The sequence below is a fragment of the Myxocyprinus asiaticus genome, chromosome 9 (assembly GCF_019703515.2).
Source record: "Myxocyprinus asiaticus isolate MX2 ecotype Aquarium Trade chromosome 9, UBuf_Myxa_2, whole genome shotgun sequence".
Lineage (NCBI taxonomy): Eukaryota > Metazoa > Chordata > Actinopteri > Cypriniformes > Catostomidae > Myxocyprinus > Myxocyprinus asiaticus.
In genome coordinates this window covers 10,014,273-10,031,918 of record NC_059352.1, presented here as the reverse complement: position 1 = coordinate 10,031,918, position 17,646 = coordinate 10,014,273, and the positions used below count along the sequence as shown (strand labels likewise).

At 39.6% G+C, this 17,646-nt stretch overlaps 1 protein-coding gene across 6 annotated transcripts in view; it reads right to left on the bottom strand.

Moving 5' to 3' along the window:
- The window catches only part of LOC127445927 (metabotropic glutamate receptor 4-like), a 295,001-nt gene that overhangs the window by 225,460 nt on the left and 51,895 nt on the right, over positions 1-17,646 (bottom strand). For 2 of the 6 annotated variants that reach the window (XM_051706433.1, XM_051706435.1), the window contains exon 1: positions 4,277-4,887. The exons of 1 other annotated variant lie outside the window; for it this stretch is intronic. The gene's annotated coding sequence lies outside the window, so the exon portion shown is untranslated. Of the gene's footprint in view, positions 1-4,276; positions 4,888-12,126; positions 12,275-17,646 lie in introns of those variants that run through there. 3 more of the 6 variants (XM_051706436.1, XM_051706437.1, XM_051706432.1) reach the window with 3 other exon arrangements.

Sequence of the window (17,646 nt, the reverse complement as noted above, 5' to 3'; positions counted from 1 at the left end):
CCCTTCAAGAACTATACACTTCCAAAGTGAGGAAAAAGGCTGGAAAAATCACTCTGGACCCCACTCACCCTGCCCACTACCTTACTGAAATGTTGCCTTTTGGCCGACGCTTCAGAGCTCTGAGCACCAGAACCGTCAGGCACAGGAACAGTTTTTTACCCCAGGCTATCCATCTCATGAACAGTTAAAACTGCCCCTTTGAGCAATAATTAATGTGCAATACACAGCTTGGTCTTTTTATATTATCCAACACATCCTACCTCTTCTGCCATTACATTCCCTTGCACTGTACATAACCGATTTGTATTTAGATTTGCACTACGTATGTGTATGTATGTATGTATATGTATGTATATATATTCATATATGTGTATATATGTATGTGTGTGTATATGTATGTATATTTATGTATGTATATGTATGTATGTATGTATATATCACACACACACACACTATATTGCCAAAAGTATTCGCTCACCCTTCCAAATAATTGAATTCAGGTGTTCCAATCACTTCCATGGCCACAGGTGTATAAAATGAAGCACCTAGGCATGCAGACTGCTTCTACAAACATTTGTGAAAGAATGGGCCGCTCTCAGGAGCTCAGTGAATTCCAGCGTGGTACTGTGATAGGATGCCACCTGTGCAACAAGTCCAGTCGTGAAATTTCCTCGCTACTAAATATTCCACAGTCAACTGTCAGTGGTATTATAACAAAGTGGAAGCGATTGGGAATGACAGCAACTCAGCCAAGAAGTGGTAAGCCATGTAAAATGACAGAGCGGGGTCAGCGGATGCTGAGGCACATAGTGCGCAGAGGTCGCCAACTTTCTGCAGAGTCAATCGCTACAGACCTCCAAAGTTCATGTGGCCTTAAGATTAGCTCAAGAACAGTGCGTAGAGAGCTTCATGGAATGGGTTTCCATGGCCAAGCAGCTGCATCCAAGCCATACATCACCAAGTGCAATGCAAAGCGTCAGATGCAGTGGTGTAAAGCACGCCGCCATTGGACTCTAGAGCAGTGGAGACGCGTTCTCTGGAGTGACAAATCACGCTTCTCCATCTGGCAATCTGATGGACGAGTCTGGGTTTGGCGGTTGCCAGGAGAACGGTACTTGTCTGACTGCATTGTGCCAACTGTGAAGTTTGGTGGAGGGGGGATTATGGTGTGGGGTTGTCTTTCAGGAGCTGGGCTTGGCCCCTTAGTTCCAGTGAAAGGAACTCTGAATGCTTCAGCATACCAAGAGATTTTGGACAATTCCATGCTCCCAACTTTGTGGGAACAGTTTGGGGATGGCCCCTTCCTGTTCCAACATGACTGCGCACCAGTGCACAAAGCAAGGTCCATAAAGACATGGATGAGCGAGTTTGGTGTGGAAGAACTTGACTGGCCTGCACAGAGTCCTGACCTCAACCCGACAGAGCACCTTTGGGATGAATTAGAGCGAGCGAAGACTGCGAGCCAGGCCTTCTCGTCCAACATCAGTGTCTGACCTCACAAATGCGCTTCTGGAAGAATGGTCAAAAATTCCCATAAACACACTCCTAAACCTTGTGGAAAGCCTTCCCAGAAGAGTTGAAGCTGTTATAGCCGCAAAGGGTGGGCCGACGTCATATTAAACCCTATGGATTAAGAATGGGATGTCACTTAAGTTCATATGCGTCTAAAGGCAGATGAGCGAATACTTTTGGCAATATAGTGTATATATATATATATATATATATATATATATATATATATATATATATATGTGTGTGTGTGTGTGTGTGTATATATATATATATATATTTTTTTTTCAATATTGAACTATTTTTTATTCAATTTTAATTATTTTTTAAAAGTATTGTTGCCGTTTTAGTGTTGTTGTGTACTGGAAGCTCCTGTCACCAAGACAAATTCCTTATATGTGTAAGCATACTTGGCAATAAAGCTCATTTTGATTCTGATTCTGATTCTGAAAAAGACTTCTGTGAAGTCCATCATCCAAAAGAATGAAAATTGTGTCATTTACTCACTCTCATGTCATTCTAAACTTGTATGATGTTATTGTTTCTGTAGAACCCAAAAGCAGAATTTTGAATAATCTTCACACACTTTTTGTAATTTCAATACAATGACAGTTCATAGTAACCACAGCAGTTAAGCTCCAAAAATGAAAAAAAAAAAAAAAAAGGCAAAAAACACACCAATAAACCATAAATGTGGTCCATTAAACTTGTGTGCTGTATTAAAAATCTTCCTTTCCAGTGAGTTGTTGAATCGAGAACTGCAGTGACCATATGGTTCAGTCAGACTCATTTAGTCAGAGTTGAACTTGTGAAATGAGCCTGTTTGATTCATGAACAAATTATTCTTTTGAGTTGGTTTTTATTAATGAACAGGTTGATCGATTCCCAAGTCAGAATGAACAATTAGTTCACAAATCAGAATGATCCAGTTCTCGACTTAAATTTACTTAGTGATCCGGTCGCAACTGTTTTTGAGTTAACAGCTCACTGGAGAGGAAGAATATCAGTGAATAATGACTTACATTTGGTTTCAGAAGACTTAGAATGTAGCGCACAAGTTGTATGGACTACTTTTATTATGATTTTTTGGTGTTTTTCATTTTTGGAGCTTAACAGTTGTGGTCACTATGAATGGTCATTGTGTGGAAAAGACTTCCATGAAGATTCTTCAAAATGTCTATTTTTTGTTTCACAGAAAAAAATCATACAGGGTTTAAAACAATGTGACAACAGTGAGTGATTAATGACAGTTTTCACTTTTGCGTGAACTATTCCTTTAAACTCACCTGCACCTGATAAAACAACTCTCCTTTTTCCTGAGAATAAGTCTACACATAAAGTTTGGTGCTTTGAAACGTGCCGACAGATGCAGCATAAAAGGATAAGGGAGCGTTGTTATTTTTCTGAAAGCATTTTTTGTTGCACTAACAACATCCTGCAAGTTTTGGGGAGTACAGATTTGCTTTAAGATGTGCAAATTACTGCGTGTCTGTGCATCAGAATAAAGACAGGAATGCTCTCATTAAAGCAAAAGGCAACTAATGAAGGAATGATGCAAAGAGGAGAGCATCAAAGGCCATAGGATGGGTCTAATGAGAGTAAAAGAGCACTGCAAGGTGAATATTTTACCATAACAGTCTAATTAAATGCCCAAGTAATCATCCTTAAATTAATTAACCTTATTATGTAAGAGGAGAGTTGGTTTGTTTTGGCATGCATTTTTTTTTTTTTTTAAATTTTCATTAGAAGAAACAAAACTTGTAGCCATTCATAAGCATTGCCAATGTCCGGTTGTCAGTAGTGCACATGTTAATGTACTGTTCACTATGGTATTTTTTACATTGAAAGACATTAGTCAAAGCTGGAAGTGTTGCTGAACGAATGGGCACATGTGAGCTCCATTTTCTGGGGGAAATGCTAAACCCCAACCCTAAACCTAACCATTGGTTAGTATGTAAAAATGTAACCTTGGAGGGAAAATGAAACCTCTGAATCATATTAATCATTGTTTATGTAAACGTGATTATTTCCTGGTTTCCACAGGACCAGAACCCCTGTCTCTGAGGCTTCTGGCGCAACACGCTAGTGCCATAGGAAAAGGTTAACACATTTGAACTGATGTAAAAATGTCTGATGGGGGATGCCACTTGTCAGTATTTTGGCAGAGTCGATTTCAGGGTATGGCAAAATTCTGTAGTAACTGTAGCCCTCTCACCAATGCACTGGCTCAAAATACAAGTATGTCTAGGAGAAATTCAAACTAAAAAAACTACGGGTGAGAGGCACATCTAAATTTACTTTAGTCATAAAGAGTATTTATTAACCAAGTAATGTCTAATAATTAAATACAACCCAGGGCCTTCAGATTTTTACTGTTTAATATCTAATGTTACATTTGGAAATAACTTTGTAGATGAACCACTGTGCCCACATTACATCGTGTAAACCCCAATCTCAACGAAATTTACTCAGATGTCCCCTTTAACCTCCCCCTTTCTCTGCAGAAAGATCACAGGAGATTAAAATACTAAAACACTATTTATTCTTTTGATTTTTTTTTCTCTTATTTCCCTTTGAAACTGAAGCAACTAATAACACTGTTAATTGAAATCAACACATATGAAACAAAAGAACTTTAAAAAAAAATAAATTCAAATGAGTGATCACATGGAATACAAATTTCACACTAAATATGAAACATTCAGATTCACATTATACTCAAAATAAAATACATTCCCAAACAAATAATTAAAAAAAAGAAAATTACCCAGCTGGGATTTACGTCTCTTGTAGGCGCGCAAGGTAAGAGCTCAAATTAATGTGTTAGCGAACAGTTAGGAGTACTCACAAGGCCACGAAAGCACGTCGGTCTCTCCTAATAAATCGCTCCGCATTCACTCAGTCATCCCTTGAGCTCCGAACACTTCAACCATTTCTTAACACTTTAATGTAAAATAAAACACGGGTATTGTCTCTCTTCCGAATACTTTCACAGATGAAACAAAAAAAAACAAGATAAACTGCGACACTCTCTTGGAGCGTTGCGCACGCACACACTTTAGGTTCACGCAACTGTTGAATATAAACTATAATTTTTGAGCTCAGCGTCTTGTCGACACTCAGTTCCTCCCATCAACAGTCTTTAAGCTGTTCAATGTTTCTACTTTCAAATCAAAATCCTTTTCTTTTTCTCAGTCTTTAGACACTACAAGTGTGTACTCTTTTCTCTTGCTTCTTGCACTCCCGAACTCTCTAGAAAAATCTCCTCTTTTTCTCTCGTGACCCCGCCCCTTGAACTCTAGGGGTCAGATTATAAACACTTCATTTCTAAACAATTTAAAGGTATCTCCTAAAATACACCTTCCTATTATTTCTACCACTTCCACATCAATTTTAAACTTTTAAACATAAAATGACAAATATAAAATTACAAACCAAAAATAAACAACAACAAACACCTTTTTTTTTTTTTTACCCTTTTAGACAGTGTTACAAAACGCATTGTTGAAAAATAATTTTGTATACCCAATTTACATAAAATTGTAAAGATTAAAGCCTTTAAAGTTATGAAAGAACAATGAATAGACTACTAATAGATTTAGTAGGGCTCTACATTCTCCCCCCACCAAAAATCGTTATGTCCTCATAACGAGGGAAAACATAGTATCACACAATTTACATTTCCCATGAGTGAAACACAATACAGTACCTTCAGTAACCTTTTTTTTGAACATTCATTTTGTTATCTTAGCTCTTTTCACATATATAGACACATATACACTTTTCAAATAAATGAACAAGATAATATCACGATAGACCCATGTCAAGACTTGAATTAATCACTCAAATTAATGTCTGATAGGTAAGTTAACTGAACAGGTACCTAACCTTTTTGAAGGCACATTCATCCGTAAAAACACTGTAGAACAGTATCTAACAGGACTTACAACTTTAGTTTGAGCAATGACAGGCTCAAATTTTGGCTCCCCAATAGTATCATAAGTAAACCTCTTAGGCACAGTTCTTTCTCTTTGAGACCTTCTACAATTTTCCATCATCTCAGCAGAGATACCTTGATTTACACCAGTCTCATTCACGTTTGAGAGGTCTTGCACCTCACTTGCAACATCATCACATATCTTTGACACTCTGCTCACATTTTGCAAGTTGTCAGAGTCAATTTCTGATAGCAGTCTTGAAACAGACTCTACAGATTCATTTGTCTCAACTTTTTCTTTAGATTGCTCAATGTTATCATGAACATTCTGCTCAACATTCTCCTGAACAGCATCATCAGAAACCTCTTCATTGTTTTGAGCGAGTTCTCCACTCTCTGGAGTCAGAAAGAGTTCTTCAGGAACATGAAACCAAGTTCCATACATTTCATCATCACTATTAGAACTTTCTGAACTCTCATCGAAATTCTGGTTAACTCTGGTTTCTGCTTCCTGTTCTACAGGTGCATTCTCAACTTCCTGTTCTGTACTCGGATTCTGTTCAGCATTCTTCCTATTCCTCAGAACTCTCTTTCTAGGTTTTGGAACAATGTCTACGATATGCCGCTGTCTCAAATTCTGTCCAACAGGAAGAATATGATTCCGATGAAGAATCTTAACAGGTCCCCTACCATCTTCTGGCTTTAAACGAAATACAGGTAGGTTTGGCATTTGGCTCTGAACAATGTATGGCACAGAATTCCACCGGTCAGCCAATTTATTCTTTCCTTGCAGTCCCAAATTTCGGATTAGAACTCTATCACCAGGAACAAGATGCGAGTAATGAAGTCTCTGATCGTACCTCCTCTTGTTTCCTTCATTCTTCTTTCTAGCGGTAGCTTCAGCCAACTCATATGCAACTTTCAATTCTCTTTGCATGTTCTTGACAAATCGCTGGTAAGACTTAGTGGAGGTACCATCACTTGACACACCAAAACTCAGATCAATGGGCAATCTGGCTTCCCTTCCAAACATTAAGAAGTAAGGAGAAAAACCTGTGGCTTCATTCTGACTGCAGTTATACACGTGAACAAGGTGTCCAATATGTCGACTCCAATGCTGCTTCTGTTTTGGGTCTAAAGTCCCCAACATGTCCAACAGCGTCCGATTAAATCGTTCTGGTTGTGGATCACCCTGAGGGTGATATGGGGTTGTTCTGGATTTCTCCACCCCCAAGATGTCCAACAACTCAAAGATGAGTCGACTCTCAAAATCTCTTCCTTGATCCGAGTGAATGCGTTTCAGCAGTCCATAGTGAATGAAATACTTCTCCCACAGTACCTTAGCTACAGTTGATGCCTTCTGGTCTTTGGTGGGGAAAGCTTGCGCATATCTGGTGTAATGGTCAGTGATGACTAGAACATTGCAGATGTTACTGGAGTCAGGCTCAATGGAAAGAAAATCCATACACAGCAGGTCCATAGGTCCTGTGCTAGACAAGTGTGACAAAGGTGCAACTCTTTTTGGTAATGTCTTCCTCTGAACACACCGAGCACAAGTCTGACAGTACTGTTCCACATCTGTCTTCATTCGTGGCCAATAAAAGCGCTCTCTTACAAACCCATAGGTCTTGTCAAAACCTAAGTGGCCAGAATCATCATGCAGTGACTTGAGAACTGCATCATGAAATTTCTGAGGTAAACACAACTGTTTTAGTCTTGCCTTGTTTGCTGCCTGAGTGCGACGGAACATCACACCACCTTCCATTCCTAACCTCTCCCACTCCCTCATAACCACGGGAAGGTCTTTATGAACTTTCCTGTTCACCTTGTTTGAATCTCCTACTTTCAGTGCTCTCCATATCTCACCAAAACAAGGATCTTTCTGCTGAGAGAGAGACAGATCAAAAGAACTCAGTTTAGGAATAAGGTTAGTGTCTAATGTGGCTAAATTGCAGTAAGCTGTGGGGACTGATACTGGGGACCCCCCTAAAGAGGTGACAACTCCATAACAGCTCAAAACACCACATGACTTTTCAAGCTCTGGCAGCTTACACAGGGATCTCACACCGGAAGACGAAATATTTGTCCAACCCTTCTCATCCTCCACTCTCTGGTGAGGTCGACGGGATAAAGCATCAGCATCTATGTTCTGTTTACCAGGCCTGTACTTAAGGCTGAAATCATAGGCAGATAAAGCCGCCAAACACCTATGCCCTGCAGCATCTAATTTTGATGTGGTTAGAACATAAGTTAGCGGGTTGTTGTCTGTCTGCACCTCAAACTTAGCTCCGTACAGGTAATCATGTAACTTATCAACGACTGCCCACTTTAATGCCAAAAACTCAAGTTTATGGACTGGGTAATTCTTTTCAGAAGGTGTCAAACTTCTGCTGACAAATGCTACAGGACGCAACCCCTGCCCTTGGTCTTGGTACAACACCCCACCCAGCCCTTCACAACAGGCATCAACATGCAACACATACGGTAGCTGGGGTCTGCAAAGGCCAACACAGGAGCCTGAGTAAGCCTTTCTTTCAACTCTCTGAAAGCAGCTTCACAACTAACACTCCATCTATTACCAAATGGATCTGGTGCTTTATAACACACCTTTTCTAGGTTATGTTCTGCTCTGTTCTTTTTCAGACTTTTATTTGGAAGACAACCCTGCAACAGCTGATTCAAGGGATAAGACACTTTAGAGTAGTCTTTTACAAAACGCCTATAATACCCACAGAAACCTAAAAACGAGCGTAGCTCTGTCACGTTCTGAGGTCTGGGCCAAGATTTGACAGCTTCAATTTTGGAGGGATCAGTTGAGACACCATCTTGAGACACAATATGCCCAACATAGCTGACAGAAGTCTGACAAAAGGTGCACTTGTCCAGCGACAACTTCAACCCTTCGCTCTGCAAGCGGTCCAGCACCTTGAGCAGCCTCTCCTCATGCTCCTCCAAAGTCCGTCCGAATATAATGAGGTCATCCAAGTAGACCAACACTTCCAACAGGTTCATATCTCCCACCGTCTTTTCCATCACTCGCTGGAAGGTCGAGGGAGCTCCACAAATCCCTTGTGGCATCCGCTGGAATTGGTAAAACCCCATTGGGCAGATGAAAGCTGTCTTTTCTTGGTCTTCTTCACTCAGGGGAATCTGATAATATCCACTCCTAAGGTCCAATACACTGAACCACTGGCTTCCATTTAAGCAGGCCAGAGCATCTTCAATGCGGGGAACGGTGTATTGGTCAGGGATTGTGTGACGGTTCAACGTTCTGTAGTCTACACACATCCTTATCTGTCCGTTCTTTTTCCGGACTACGACAATCGGTGAAGTGTAGGGACTTCTGGACTCAGCAATAATACCAGCCTCCTTCAGCTTCTCCAAATGCTGACTAACATCCTCAATGTCGGCCGGTGGAAGCCGTCGGGACCTCTCACGAAAAGGCTTATCCTCTGTCAGTCTGATGTGGTGTTGAGTACTCTTTGAACATCCCACATCGAATTCATCACAGGAGAAAACATCCTTTCGCTCCAACATCTTTTTGGCCAACCGCTGTTTCCATTCTTTAGACACAGAAGAATCACCAAAGTCAAATGAATCCGGGGACAGTTTGGTTTGGCCCCTACTCTCTCTGGGTTTAGAGACGGTAGGCACAACATCAACAGGAAACACATGGGCAATAGGCATTCCCCTCTTAATTGTCACTGGGCGAGAAGAGACATTCCTAATAGTGACTCCAATTCTCTTGGACTGGACAACAGAAGCAGACTGCACCTCAGCTCTCACTAGCAGTTCCTCAGGAAACCGGGACTCCTCAGGCTGATCTACTAACAGGGTTTTAGCAGACGAGGTAACGGGGTACTTCAGGATTCCAGAGACCCTCACACTCTCTCCTGGAGTCAACTTCAACGGCTTAAGGCGAGGAAACCAGACGGTGCCTCTACTGTCGTCGACATCACACTTGCTAACAGCAATAACCCGTTCATAGGCAATTCTAATCTCAGGATGAACAGTCATGGTATGCAGAAAATCATTTCCCATTTTCTCCTGGCAAACTTCTACCAGCTTCTTCACCACGGATGTGTTTGTTCCCACCAGAATATCAATGGCTCCTTTTACAATGGGGTCAGGACAAACCAACACAAGTGCTTCGATGGTCTCTGCCACTCCAGCTACAGATCCCAGAAACTCAAGCCTCAGAGACAAACAGCCATCATATGGGTACTGTTGAGAACTTAGGCCCCATATTTCCAAATTTTCAATTGGTGTCAATGGCAGATGCTTCAGATACTTATCATAAAAGGATCTGTTCAGCAGAGTAACTTGCGACCCACTATCGAGCAAAGCTTTCGCATAAATGCCTTCTATCTGAATAGGAAGGATAGAGCTGGTTCCAACTAACCCGCCTGGGAGAACAACTTGCTCTGCTTTCACTCTCTTGCACTTTGTGGAACGTGTCTTACCTGGAGCTTCAGGCCGTTCCTCTACTGAGCCCCGGGGAAGTTTCCCGTCGGCCGTTTCAATCTGATGAGTCGCTGATTTACTTTCCTCAAATTTTCCTCAATAACACAGTCACGCTGTAAGTGCCCATCTTCACCACACTTATAGCAGAAGATGTTTGAGTTACCCACATGTGCTCTGTTTGGTGTTCTCCTCTCTGTAGATGTAGTTAGGCTATGCATTGCAGGAATGTCCTGAGTCACAGTTTCACTTGCTGCAATTGATAAGCGTGACACCTCACTCTTCAACCCTCTAATCTCTTTTTTCAATTTCTCAATTTCTGAATCAGCAGGATTAGTTTTAACAGATGCCTCGCTCTTTGTGGAAGACACAGCAGACACAGCTACCTTAGGCTGGACTGAGTTTCGACTGTGCATCATGTTCTCTTCTTCCCTAACCTCTTTCAAAAGTTCATTGAAGGATGGTGGGTCACACAATTTGTGTGTCATCCTCAAGCGAAGAGCTACCATGTCACTAGGAAGGGCTCCTCTGATTATCTGCTGCATACGAAACTGGTTCATTTCAGAGAGATCAATGCCTCTTTTGTGCAAAATACTGTGTAACAACTTGTCTAGTCTCAGTATGTATGTTGAGAGCTTTTCTCCCACATTCTGAAAAGTACTCCGAAACTTTAACATCAGATCAGCAGCATTTTCTGTGGTGCCAAATGCTGACTCAAGTGCACTGAGATAATCACTGGAAGTTGCTAGTGGATTCCCAGTTTTTTCAAATCTAACAATGTCTGCTGCCGGACCCCTAAGACATTCAACAAGTCTTTGTTTCTTAACGTTATCAGGGCACTGCCACTCTTCAAGAATGTGTGTAGTCTGTTCAGCCCAAACCTCATACTCATCCTCACCGTTGGGTGTGGGTGTCAACCCGGAGAAGGTACGTAGCTTTCTATAGCTGGACCCCTCAGCAGGTGAAACAGCATTACACTTCTGGACAAGAGAGGTAATAGCATCAACAAGCTCAGTATTAAGAGTGGGTGCAGGGGAAACCATGCTTGGGACGTCAGCTAGAGATTTTCCCTCTTTAAGCAAGAAAGAAAACAGTTTTGAATGAAACTCATCACCGCTGTTTTGCTCAGGTGTTCGAGTAGTAACACTTACAACTTGTGTGTACCATGTACCTACATCAGGCCCTCCAATTTCAGCAGGAATAGACATTTCAGAAACCTTGCTAACTGTTTCAATTAAGACAAACTGCTGCTGTTTAGTCATATCAGAACGACGGCCACGCACTTTGCACTTACTCATGCCTAAAATGGAATCAAGCACATGGTATACAATCCTGTCTTCACAGTCTGAAGGTACATTACTTAAGATAATTGCATTCTCAAATGCAACATTCTTCTCACTACACCAAGCAATGACCTCACTTACATCCATATTTCTCATCTGTGTCTTTAAACAATGTGTCTGTAAATAAAGAGATAATAGCTGTTAAGCCTTAACGCCCTTGTACACTTTGTCAATAGAATTCTAAAAAAAATTCACAGTTTGCACATAAATCACTCCAAATTATCAAAGAACACAGTAAATTCAGTTTCTAGAAAGAAAGGGGGGGAGGGGGAACAGTCTGAAAGATAATCCCGGACGAGCCCCCACAAATGTAGCCCTCTCACCAATGCACTGGCTCAAAATACAAGTATGTCTAGGGGAAATTCAAACTAAAAAAACTACGGGTGAGAGGCACATCTAAATTTACTTTAGTCATAAAGAGTATTTATTAACCAAGTAATGTCTAATAATTAAATACAACCCAGGACCTTCAGATTTTTACTGTTTAATATCTAATGTTACATTTGGAAATAACTTTGTAGATGAACCACTGTGCCCACATTACATCGTGTAAACCCCAATCTCAACGAAATTTACTCAGATGTCCCCTTTAACCTCCCCCTTTCTCTGCAGAAAGATCACAGGAGATTAAAATACTAAAACACTATTTATTCTTTTGATTTTTTTTTTCTCTTATTTCCCTTTGAAACTGAAGCAACTAATAACACTGTTAATTGAAATCAACACATATGAAACAAAAGAACTTTAAAAAAAAATAAATTCAAATGAGTGATCACATGGAATACAAATTTCACACTAAATATGAAACATTCAGATTCACATTATACTCAAAATAAAATACATTCCCAAACAAATAATTAAAAAAAAGAAAATTACCCAGCTGGGATTTACGTCTCTTGTAGGCGCGCAAGGTAAGAGCTCAAATTAATGTGTTAGCGAACAGTTAGGAGTACTCACAAGATCCCACAAGAAAGCGATTCCAAAAACAACACAGTACCAGATTCGAAGATGCACCAATGAAATGATCAGCAGATCCAGTCATCCATGCATCCATCACAAACCATCTCTTCCAAAGATGAATCGGATGACATGTCCAGGCAAATCCTCCATCTTGTAGATAGGCCCGATCAGCACAGGCCACGAAAGCACGTCGGTCTCTCCTAATAAATCGCTCCGCATTCACTCAGTCATCCCTTGAGCTCCGAACACTTCAACCATTTCTTAACACTTTAATGTAAAATAAAACACGGGTATTGTCTCTCTTCCGAATACTTTCACAGATGAAACAAAAAAAAACAAGATAAACTGCGACACTCTCTTGGAGCGTTGCGCACGCACACACTTTAGGTTCACGCAACTGTTGAATTTAAACTATAATTTTTGAGCTCAGCGTCTTGTCGACACTCAGTTCCTCCCATCAACAGTCTTTAAGCTGTTCAATGTTTCTACTTTCAAATCAAAATCCTTTTCTTTTTCTTAGTCTTTAGACACTACATGTGTGTACTCTTTTCTCTTGCTTCTTGCACTCCCGAACTCTCTAGAAAAATCTCCTCTTTTTCTCTCGTGACCCCGCCCCTTGAACTCTAGGGGTCAGATTATAAACACTTCATTTCTAAACAATTTAAAGGTATCTCCTAAAATACACCTTCCTATTATTGCTACCACTTCCACATCAATTTTAAACTTTTAAACATAAAATGACAAATATAAAATTACAAACCAAAAATAAACAACAACAAACACCTTTTTTTTTTTTTTACCCTTTTAGACAGTGTTACAAAACGCATTGTTGAAAAATAATTTTGTATACCCAATTTACATAAAATTGTAAAGATTAAAGCCTTTAAAGTTATGAAAGAACAATGAATAGACTACTAATAGATTTAGTAGGGCTCTACATAACATTTCGAGTTCCTGTGTGATCACTGTCTTAAAGGCCTTAAAGGAAACTGTAACAAAATCAGCCTATATATTTCCAAGGGTCTGAGAGAGGTTGGAAATTGGTCATGTTAAATGAAATTATTATTAAATTATTACACAGTTACTAAGATAAGATCCTTTTAAATTAATGAGTAGTTGCCAAGTAACAGTGAATGAATAGATAAGTGTACTAAAAACAAAGATGCCCAACTCTCTAGTCATGGAGAATGTTTCTGTGAATAAAGGGGACACAAAATTATGCACGATCTGTCTCTCTGCAGCTGTTTGATTTCCCCTGGCTCTGAACTCAGAGAAACACTGGTGCAATTTGTCAACTGAAAATACAGCCTGAAATACATCTACACTAGTGAGAGACTCCAAGTCACTCTGCCGGCTTGCCGGGATGCCATTCTCCCAAGGAGCTCAGTGAAATGAATGCAACACTTATGAAAATAGAACTCTCAACTGGGCTACATGTCAGACAGTAAGCCAGGTTATTTTGGGCGAGATAGAGCCATTCAACTCATCCTAGAATGCTCCCAAGACATAAAGACGGGTCGGCGACAAACTACCTCAGGCCCCGTATGCTAATTAGGCCCTCTCAACAGAAAAAAAGGAGTGCTCTTTTCACACAGCTAACTTTTATTTTAGTAGCACACTTCAAAACCCCAGATACTAAGAGAATCAATTAAGACTGTGTGCAGTACAGAGGACATAAAATGAAATGCGAGGAGAGCCCTGACCCAGTTTCAGGTACTCTGGTGCAGAGATGAGCATCTTTAGAGGCCTGAGGGAAAATAAAATGGTGCAAATGTGAGCCGAGTTAGAAGCTAACAGGTCCAGGGGTGGTTGCACTCCTCAGTTGGCACTTTTCATTATTTTTACCAGTCGGGCATCTTTCCTGACTCTTCGACCTGTCTATGGAGTGCCAATTTTCTAATTTCACAGAAGAAGTCACTTGGGTGTCCAGCAGTGTGCTATATTATATTAAAAAAAAAGGTTTGATCTGCTTGCATTAGTCTTCCAAGTCCTTAAAGTGTTGTAAAAGTGGCTGTTCACTCTCAACCTGTTATTTCTCTTCTGCAGTGGTTCTCAACTGATTTTGCTTTAAGACTCAGATTTTATACTGCGCATCAAGTGGCAACACAATACAGTACTAAAATAGTTTATCGTACAAAAAATAACAGAAATAACCCTAAAATCATACACGTTTACAAGATGATCATACAGTACATTTACACGTGCAGTCAAGCTACTGCAGGTTTTTGCAGTCAAGCAGTCTACAGTCTATTGTATGATACATGACACAATAGCCCCTTTCACACATGCAACCAAGTAAATTACAGGAAAACCATTTGGTTGCCTTTAATGGTAAATGTACCACATGTGCTACTGACACATGCAACAACTTTTTCGTCTTTTTTTCCATTTTGCTAGTACCATTCACACATCAGCACCAAATGCCGTTAAACTCTGTGACACCGAAAATGACATCTACACGGCTGTGCCAGAAATGTAGGCTTCTTGTCTGAAAACATGGCAGGTATTATTTTGTATCTGAATTCTGAACATATGCGGTCGGTAATGTTGGTGATGTTTTACATTTTTTGCCAAAAAAGTGCTCTAGTTTCACATTCTGGCCAATTTGTTGACATTTGTCTTACTTCCGATTCACCAGTGTTATGGCACGGAGTAAATTTGTCATTTCTGTTAGAACTTTCTTACGTCAGCATGTCCTGATCTTGTCCTTACCTAAACTGGTAATCTTATGGCTCTGTTTACACATACCATCAATATGGAAATATATAGGTAATGATACAACTTTTCATTAAGGGAAATTGCCAGAGCAAAATTTACCAGTATTTTCAAAAGGGTCATGTCCACTCATGACCTCTAACCTGAAAATTACTGTACATTTTTTGAAAAAGGCTGTATGTGTGAAAGGGGCTTATGTGTAATCGAATATTCAAAAGAAAGGATGTCAGCTGAGGAATTGTTATATAAAGGCCACTTGTGACCATTGTCTTTCATAACGCCAGTGCTGAGGCCAATTGTGGTGCAATTAACGTGTATAGGGGATGAAGGACGAAGCCAAGCTACAATCACATTATGTACTGTAGGTCTGTTAGCTTTCCATGATGGATTATTCCTTACTGAAACTGAACTTTAAAAGTGCATGTAAACTTATTGACAGACATTTTGTTATGCATTTATTATTTTATTAATGGTAGCCTAATTTATTACTATCAGCATGAACAATTATTGAGAAACTCAACAGGCTTGTTTTTATAGTTCAGTACAGTTTTTGCGCTTTTGCGGTATCTCAGCACAAAAACCTGAATCTAATTCACTAAAGACCTACAATCCAGTTTAACTAGGCGCTAAATGCACTAAAATAGGTTGAGTCATGAGTAATTTAATAAAATCAGCGTATTTCTTTTAATTGCAAACTTGCCTCTTTTTTCGTAATTAAACTTATTGATTGCACCTTATTCACAAATGTGAGCAATATTTGCTTTAACACTGTGCTATTAATGCAGGCGGAAACAGAATTTGGTTTAAGAAACATCTGTGTAAATTTTTTCAGTAATCATGGCAACAGTTATTCATCAAACGATGGAGATGAGTGTTACAACTGGGCATATAACCCTAATGTTTATTCAAATAATGTCCTTACCACTGCATAATACAAAAACCTAGATAGAATTTTTTTTAAAGACAGGTCATGAACCATAATTTTAATTTTATTATTGTTAGTCGCTTAGTGTGAAAAGCATTTGCTAAGTGACAAGTGACTGATTTGCATGACAATACCTCGATTCCACTTAAAGACCTTATGACAACAGAATTAATAATGATACTTCTTTGTAAACACAATCCCAATCAGTAAGTTCCATCCAAGTGATCAAACAAGGGCATCCATGGAAATCCAGAAAATATGGATATAAATGACATCCAGACAAGCTATTCAGTGATTCAACACATTAACTTCTGGTAGTCGGTTGGATCCAAAGGAACATAACAATATTTTCCAGCTGTCTAGCTCCCTGTGTATTGCTCAAAAGCCCTCTCAGCGCCTTACCGTATTAAAATGAAGTGGCTTTATGTGATTGAAAGCTGTTGGGTAATGAGCCCGTAAGGGGATTGAGGGCCGATCACAACAGTGCATCTATGCTGCTGGTTTCATGACAATGGCATCGACACCAGCGGCTTTGCTAATGACCTAGGACAAGGTGAATGAAAGAGTGTCTCGCTTAGCCACTCAAGGTTCAGCCGAACATCAGAGTGACTCAGATGTTTATCCTGCAATATGTATAGATTTATTTAATTTATAATAATTTCATTCAATATGCAACCCACACATGAGAATTGCATAGAAAAAGAAAGCAGCACAAAACAAAAACGGACTTCAGGGTTACCATGGCCCCAAAAATTATTTGAATACTTCAACCACATGTAAAAATATATGAGTTGCTTTGCATTAGATAACAAAAAATAGAAAGAAAGCACAAGCACACTTTCCACATAAAACATATAAAAAAAATAAGTTTGTTTGGTTTCAAAAGATAAAACAATAGATATATTTGGTTCCATTTGGGACAACTGCATTTGGACACTTTGTGGTTGTCACTCATGTCCATTGTTAATGTGATGCACCTGTGTGACCTGTGTGAAGTAAAGAAAAAAGATGACAAGCAGAAGAGCTACTATTTTGAAACTTTTGCCAACCCTCTAATAATATCTGTTAGTCGCCAAACCCTGCATCATACTGTACTCCAGAGGTCACTAATTAGTGAACTGTGGTATTGTTCCAGACCCAAGATTGGTTCCACCCAGATCACAAATAATTTCTTATAAATTAATTCAATTATAAACATAAACATATAATTATAAACATTTCTTTCTTCTTTCTTTACTGTGAAGGTACCATGGTTAAGACAGTTTCATTTCTGGCTGCTGATTGGCTACTTTTGTTGTTCGGAAGAGAGCAGCTTGGCCATTCTGCTAAGTATCCCCTTTTATGTTCCATGATAGAAAAATAGCATGATTACACGGGAAATCAACATGTTGCTACCAAATGTTCCAGTACCCTAAAATCTGCCAAGTTACTGACATGGCTGCTGATTTCCAATCAGATATTTTCAGTTCAAATCAATTCAAACGTGTTTACCTTTCTGTTCCCATGGAGTACAGGAAGTAATCACGTACACATAATCAGTGATGAGTATGATTAAGTGCTTGCATTTTTTAATATTATTTTTTACTCCACTGACGGTTAGGTTTATGATAGGTTTTGGGTTAGGACACATGGTTAATAAAATATGCATTCCTGTTGACTATTACATAATTTAGAACTCACTTTACAACTCACTTTTGGCGCCACTCTGTGGACATTTCACCCAGAAAGTGGTGCTCACACATGCCCATACATTCAACAACACTTCCAGCTTCAGCCACTGGGGGCAGTGGTTTGAA